Source organism: Haemorhous mexicanus, chromosome 5 (genome assembly GCF_027477595.1).
Source record: "Haemorhous mexicanus isolate bHaeMex1 chromosome 5, bHaeMex1.pri, whole genome shotgun sequence".
In the NCBI taxonomy this organism is placed as follows: domain Eukaryota; kingdom Metazoa; phylum Chordata; class Aves; order Passeriformes; family Fringillidae; genus Haemorhous; species Haemorhous mexicanus.
The window spans coordinates 76,212,947-76,220,881 of NC_082345.1; the positions used below are offsets into that span (position 1 = coordinate 76,212,947).

The 7,935-nt window shown below is 45.4% G+C and overlaps 1 long non-coding RNA gene across 1 annotated transcript; it reads left to right on the plus strand.

The window, feature by feature from the left end:
* Positions 1 to 1,612: 1,612 nt before the first annotated feature.
* On the plus strand, positions 1,613 to 7,488 carry LOC132328141 (uncharacterized). Its single transcript, XR_009486700.1, has 3 exons — positions 1,613 to 1,836; positions 6,535 to 6,659; positions 7,355 to 7,488. It is a non-coding gene; the product is annotated as an uncharacterized LOC132328141 (long non-coding RNA).
* Positions 7,489 to 7,935: the final 447 nt, after the last annotated feature.

Genomic DNA, 7,935 nt, shown 5'->3' on the forward strand with positions numbered 1-7,935 from the left:
AAATGTGAGTCTAAATATAAAAACCATAAGTTAAAAAAAAATTAAATACAGGTAAAAAAAAGTGGTTCTTCTCGGCTTTTATTTGGTTCGAGGCAGGTTTATTTTTTAAAATAATAGAAGCGTTACAGAAGTAAAAAAATTAACCAGACATATATAATCAATATAAAAACATATGTATAAAAATATATAAATAAATATAAATAATAAGAATGTATGTAATATAGAATATAAATTTATATACAGATAGAAAACGATAAACATAAATGTACAAATAAACGTTATACATCAATATACATTTTAAATAGAAAGGAATATAAATCTAAAAAAAAAAAATTTAAATATTTTTTACAACAAAGGGTTGGTGGTTTTGTTTTTTTTTTCGTTTTTATTGGGTTAGAGGCAGGGGTTTTGTTTTAAATAATATGAATATAGATATTATTTTTGTCTATTTCTAAATATAGAAATATACAATCAGGATATAAATATATAGATAGAGAAATATAAAAAGAAATAAAAGTAATAGGAAGAGATGTAATATAGAACACAAATGACACTATACAATAATATACATTTAAACTGTAAATGGGAGTATAAATATGAAAAATGTAATTTAAAAAAAATTAAATAAAGTTTAAAAGAAAGGGGTTCTTTTTGGCTTTTATTTGGGTAGAGGCAGGGGTTTTATTTGAAATCATATGATTGTTACAGAATTATAAAATCTTAACCAGAAATATATAATCAATATGTAAAATATATTAATAAATCTAAGTAATAGGAATCGATTAAATATAGAATATAAATGTATATATCAATAGAAAATTATAAATATAGAAATCAACATTAGGCATCAATATACATTCTAAATCGAAATTTGGGTATAAACATGAAAAATTTGAAAATAAAATATATTTAAATATTGTTTAAAAGAAAGGCTTGGGTTGTTCTTTGTTGACTTTTTTTTGCTTTTTAGCCGCCTGGTGGGCAGAGCGCGGTACTGCAGCCCCCCGAGGTTAGCCGACAATAGCCGAGTGGAGCCGAAGAACCGAAAATAGCCGAGTGTGGACGAAAATAGCCGAGTGGAGCCGAAGAACCGAAAATAGCCGAGGGTGGACGAAAATAGCCGAGTGCAGCCGAAGAACCGAAAATAGCCGAGGGTGGACGGAAATTGCCGAGTGCAGCCGAAGAACCGAATAGGACCGAGTTTAGACGAACCGTGCCGAGTTCAGCACAAGAACTTCTCCCCTCCTTTTTCGAGGTGCATTGGGTGTCCCAAGGAGGGCTGGGTTCCTCAGCAGGGGTCTTAGGAGTTGGCGCTGATTCTGCTTTTTCTGAAGGTGTATCAAAGTGTGCTACCTGAATGACCGTTCTCTCCCCTGGAAAGCTTTCTCTCAATGCCATCAGCGCACGAACGCGTTTTAGTTGTGGAACCAGACGGAATGAGAAAAGCCAACACCCGTAGCAGATTTCTGTTTGCTCTGGGTCTGTGAGAAGCGGGCTCTGCGCTGGTCACCGAGAGGCGCTGTTGGAGAGTGGCACCAGCGCCAGGTGTGAGTGTGACGATGATTGAGGGCTCGGAGCAGCCCCAGGTGTGAGTGTGACGATGAGGAGGGGCCGGCTCCTGCCGGGGTCTGTTTTAGGGGGAGGGTTTGCCTCAGCTCCCTTTTGCATGGTGCTGCTGCTGAGTAGCGGGGCTCCCGGGGCTGTCTCGTGGAAGGACGGTGAGAGCTTCTCCCGGGCTCTGGGGGAACACCAGGATGCGCGCTTGGATACGCGGAGCGTTGCTTAAAGGAGGTGCCGAGGGACAAAGCTTTGTGCCGGGAAGCGGCAGCCGAACAGGTGAGCCCGTGTGGACTCGGAGCGGGGACTTTTGTCCTTTCCCTTCTCAATTTCATCTTGCCAGTCCCTCCCCGGTTCCCCAGGAACAAAAATGGAGCTTATGAGGACAAAAGAAATTAAGGAGAGGGAAGCAGCTACTCTTCTATTATTGTCTGTGTTTGAATCGGGGGGGATCCCCCTTCACTTGCGGTTTTAAGGGTGTTGATTGAAGGAAAACCTGCCTTTTCCAGGCTGTTAGGGGTATCACAGGGGCGACAGGGAATCCCCGCATTCTGTTTTAAGGGGAATTGGAAAAATATCGTTGTCGTATTGTGAGTTTGATTTGAAGGCAGCCACCCCATTTTCATCATCCTAAGGTTTAAATTGAGGGGGCAGCCCTGTTGTCCCTCCTTCTCGAGGGTTCGAATTGAGGTCCAAATCCCTCTTTGCCATCAGTTGAAGGCTTTCATTTGAGGAGAACCCCTTATTTTCTGTTATGACAGGGGATGAAACTGAAGGGGAGAACACATTTATTCGCCCTTGTTGAAGCGAGGTGAGCCCCGCCCGCGGCGTCAGTTTCGGGGTACAATTGCGGGCACCTCCAGCTCTCGCAGCGTTCGCAGGCTTGCGATCGGGCCGCGCCGCAGCGTTCGAGGGCGCTTCTTCTGCCCGTGGCCCGGCCCCGAACGTTCCCGCTCGGGAGCCCTCCCGGCACCGCCCGGGCGCTCGCTGAGGCGGACGGGGAATTTGGCGCGGCGGGGCTGCCGCGGCAGCGCCGGTGCGAGCCGTGCCGGAGCCGAGCGGGGCTGTGCCGGGCCGGCGGGCGGGGGAGGCGGCCCGGGCCCTGCGCTGGCCCGGCCGGTGCCGGCCGCTCTGCCCGCTCCGGGCGCGGGGCTCGGGCGCCGCCGGGGCCCCCTGGGCCCGGTGCCGGCCCCGCCGGGCCGGGGGAGCGGGCGGGGGGCTCCGGGGCGGCGCCGCCCCTGCGCGCCGGAGGAGCCGCTGTCCTGCCGGCAGCCGCGCTCCGTCCGTGCCGGCAGCGCGGGCTTCGATTGCTGAAAGTTCTTGGACGTCGTGGTTTCGAGGCGGGTTTTGGGAATCGATTGCATCGCTTCGTTCTGTTTGCAGTTGCTGGATGCTAAGGGATAGGGTGTTTTTCCTGAATGCTGTGGATCTCGGTTCAGGTGGTGACGATAAAGGTTTGTTTTGAATGGAGTTTTGTTGTCGGATTTTTTTTTTTTTTTTTTTTTTTTTTTTTTTTTTTTTTTTTTTTTTTTTTGCCGGGGTGTGCGATGTTTTCTAAAGGTGTGCGATGGTTTTTATGGGTCGTAGCGTGAAGTAGAGGTTAGGCGTTTAATTCTGTTGTGGTGGCTTTTAGTAGCGTGAGTGTGTAGCGTTTGTTCTGGTGGGCTTGAGGTAGCGTCAGGTAGTTAATAGCAGCGGGGTTTTAAAGATATTGATAATTGCGTTTGTGTTTATCGTCTTACAGGGCTTTCATTTATTTGGTTTGTTCGATTGTAGCGTACGTTTTATTGTGACGGATCGTTTGGGAGATATTGTTTATGGTTCCGTTTCTCTTTAGGCTTTGTGTTCATTTCTAGGCGGCGTTTTATTTTGATAGATTGAGGCACTATGGGTTGATTCAGTTAGGATTTTTTTGTTGTTGTTGTAAATTTAAGTTTATTTAAATTTAAGTTTTCGGTTGGGTTTTTGGTTGGGTTTTTTTGGTGGTGCTTTTTTTTTTTTTTTGGCCTTTGATATATTTGGTTGTTGTTTATCAGGGTTTTTTTTTTGGAACATGGGTATTTATAGGGTGGGTCTTTTTAAGTAGTTTTTTTATTTGGGTAGTTATTTTCTTATTTTGTAGTGGTTGAGATTTTTTTCTATTTCGTTAATTAGTTCGGTTTTTAAAGTTATTTTTACAGAGTATTGGTTATTCTTTGACTTAGTGTAGAGGTAGAATTTTTTTTTTCTTTTTTTCTTTTTTTTTTTTTTTTTTAGTAAAGTTCAGGGTCATTGGCACTGCTTGGAGTTTAGTAAGGTGGTTTGAATTTTTCCTCGTAGTTTTGGTGATTTGCTGTGTGCGTTTCTATTGGGTTTTCTTTTATATTCGTTGCATTTTTCTGATGTGATGAGAATTGTTACGGCAAAGAGCGTTGTGTGGCTTTTTGCTGGCCGTCGGTTGGCTGGTGGAGGTATCTGGATGCTTTTGGAGGATATTGGTGGGAATTTGATGCTGTTTGTTTTGTCCTATTATTTAGGAATTGGATTTTAAATGTAAAATTATAACTATAACGATAATGAAACAAAACAAATAGATGTATAAAAATGGGAATAAAACCCCTTAAAATTTAAATATAGACCGAATATATAAAAGTGAAACATGTAACATGAATCATTATATATTACAATAAGCTATTATAATTTTTAATACAGAGTATTACATATGTTTATAGATATCTAAAGATCTAGATTATAAATAGAAACAAAGCCCCAATCAAAATATAAATATAGAAATGGATGACAAATATATGCAGACATATATAACAATATAAGATAATTATAAATACAGAATAATAAAAATCGATACAATACATAATACAAGTAATACTGTATATATCTTATGATAATATATTATAGGAAATGTGTATTGGATATATATAAGTAGAGTACATCAATATGTTATCGTATACTATATAACAAATTATAAATATAAATATGAAAATTATAAATATAAAAATATTTTTAAATAGTAAAGCGGGTTTTTTTTTGTCAATAGGCAGAGTTTTGATTGTAAAAATTTTAGATACAAATAATATAAAGGTGGCAATCTAAGGATAGAAATAGATCATAAATACATACAGATATATATAAAATTTAAAAATATAAGAAAAAATTAGTTGTAGCAGTAGATATGATACATAATAGAAATAATAATTTAAATACTTTTTTAGAATTTTATATATCTTATATGTAATCACTATTATAATGCATCAAAAGAAACGAAAGAATCATATGTGAATATAATTTTAGGAAGTAGAAATAAAAATACTTCAATGGCGTTTAAAATAAGGGGGGGTTGTATTTATTTTGTTAGAGACAGGGTTTTTATTTTGAATAATAGAAGTATTATATAAATAGAAATCTAAAGAAAGAAATATACCATCGATATAGACAGATATGTATAAAAACGCAAAACATAAATAAATACAAACCATAGGAGTAGATGTAATATATTATACAAATTACCTAACGCGTCAATGTCCGGTATAAAGATGCATGTGAATGTAAACATGAAACATTTAAATCTAAAATGGATTTAAATAGGGTTTTAAAGAAAGGGCGCTTGTTTCGTTCCTGTTGGGTAAGAGGCAGGTTTTCGGCGTTTATTTCAGAGGATTTTCTGGGGGATGGCAGCCGGTTTTTTGCCCGCCTTCCCCGCCCGCAGCCGAGCGCGGTCCCGCCCCCCGGACGGGCAGCGGCCGGGACGCGTCCGTGCCGAGGCCCGCGCGCGATCGCGCCCTGGGGGGCGGCTCGGCCGGGACGCGCTTGACCTTCCCAAGATGGCGGCCAAAAGGGCGGGAAAAAGGAGCACCGCGGTCTGTATACCAGACTGCCTGCCCGCCGGCCCGGCGGGATTTTCCGTGAGGTATGCAGCGCCGGGCACACGGGCCCTGGGTCAGTGGCGCCGCTGGCGGGCGGGTGGCGGGCGGGCGCCGACAGGCAATGGCACGGACGCCTCTCTCTGCCGGGGACCCGCAGCCGCCGCCGTCCCGGGACTCGGGAGAGGCTCGGCCGGGAGCCGGGTGACCTTCCCAAGATGGCGGCACGAAGGGGGGGCGCAGTCGAGGCTCGCGGTCCGTTCGCTGCGCTGCCCGCACGGCGCCCCCGTGGCGGCGCCGGCCCGTCGGGGCTTTCCGCGGTGGTTCCGGTGCGGGGCTGGCGGGCTGTGGGCTCGGCAGCGCCGCGGGCGGGCGGGTTTTGGGGGGCCGCTGACGGGCACTGGCGTGGTGGCCTCTCTTCGCCGAGGTACTCAGGGTGCATCCTCTGCTGCTGCTGGAGGGGGCTTTTGTACTGGGGAAGCTTATTTTATTTTTCCGAATGAAAATAAGCTGCCCGGTATGCCCGTGTAGGCGTCAGTAAAACGCGTGCTTTGGTAGGGAATTTAGTACTTAAAAGTAGGGGGTTTATTTTATTTAAGCGTGGATGAGTCTCCAATGACTCGATAGTCACACCAATGTCAATATTACAGCCTGGCAGGTGACCGCGTTGGAGAGAGGAGGGCGGCTGCCAGCAGGCAGCCCCCAGGAAAACAGGGGAGTTTCAGTGGTTTCTGGAGCCTGAGGAACAGGGAGATGCCCTGAGCTAACCAGGAGTTAAGCGCAGTCATGCGGAGGCCTGGCTGTTACGATTGAAGGTCGCTTGGTGAATATCGATAGTTTCTGTAGGTATTTTTATATCTATAGAAAGATAAAAAGTAAAAGTAGACTATAGAGCATTGTGCAGGAGAAGAAGAACCCTTTATGTAAGATGTGACCTGAGGGGCATCATGCCAGGCTGTCCCTTCCAGACTGGGAAGGATTCAGTGTTTTGTATGGCACGATGGAGAGTTTTGAAAAGTAAGATTTCCTCTTCGGTGCAGGTCCGATGGGTGAGGCCTGGCAGCTTGTGCACTGCCACTGTGCTACCCTGCGTGCCTCTCCTTCCCTCCCTGCTCCGCAGGCACAGCACGGGATCAGCAGGGAGAGGCGGCTCTGTCGTGGAGGATCCAGGAGCTCGGCGCGCGTGTCTGAGCCTGCAGCTGCGAGCCGCAGCAGGACCCAAGGTCTGCACACGCCTGTGTACAGGTACTCTCAGAAATGTTGACTGTCCTGACTGAGCCCTCAGGAGCTGGCAGTGCCAGCCTGGAGAACAAGAGTAACTTCCAGCCTTTTCTTTTGTCTCCGTGTCCAGTGTTCAGTCTAATTACTGCTGGGCCTTTGCCCATCATGGTGTGAAATGCTTCAGGGAATAAAGGGGGGGAAAAAAGCGGGGGGAAAAGAAAAAAAGATCAAACAGTGGTCTAAACCTCAGGAGGAAGAAGACATCTGTCAGGACACACTCTTAAGAGAAATGGGATAAAGAATACTTGTTTACTAAATCTTTCGTATCTGTAGCTAGTTCAAAGACAGTCAAAGCCAGTCCTTCCCGTGAGAAGGGCAAAAGAAGAACAGAGAAGCCCTCAGCCTAAGCCATTGGAAGCAGCAGCAGCAGCTTTGTGTACTCCGGTGTGGCAGGCATTCCTGGGTTGGCTTTTTTTCTTTTGCATCTAGCACCGGTAGAGGAAAGTTCTTTGCAAGGTGATCGTTCCAGCCTTGTATTGAAATGTGAGCAAAGAGGAGCTTCCTCAGTTGGATTTGGGTTTATTCACGGCACTTGTAAACAGAGTTAGGGTGAAGATAACGCGGGCAGGGAGTGTGCCGTGGGTTACCACAAGCGATAAAGGATTTTGGGACGGTGACAAGGCAGTTTCCCCTTCAACGTATTGTTTTTTTTTTTCTAGAAGAATGATGCGAGAACAGAAAAGTTGCAATGGCATTGCAGTTCCCTGCACAGAAAATAGCCAGGGAGGTGAAGCCCGGCCCAGTGGTGCCGTTCGACTGCGCCCCGACTGGGAGCATCAGGTGAGTGACGAGGACTGAGCCGCTCCCCCCCTTTAGCAAGCACACCGGCAGTGTCAAGCCGGATCACCCTTTTCCAGACCACTGGCATGTGCTTGGGGACAATAACCCGTACTTTTCACAGCCAGGTCTTCTGAGCCACAGCACCTCCTGCTCTGCGGTGGCCACTGCTCACTGATCCCAGTGAAAGCAAACTTGTGTACAGGCACTCTGCAAAATTCCCACCTTAGATGCCACTGAAGCGCAGCTTTGGCTTTCGGGCATCTCCCCCGCAGGCCGCCCCGTGTGTCGTTTCCGCAGAGGATTCCTTGTTAGTTAATGACTTCGTTTTGTTTTTAATTTCCAAAGAATATCAGTTGACTTTTACAGCTTCTTCAGTGCTCCCCAAGCTTCATGCCACACCTAAATGCTCATCTTCGCTGCCTGAAGGTCCTTTCTGACCTGAACGATTCTATGACTTTGG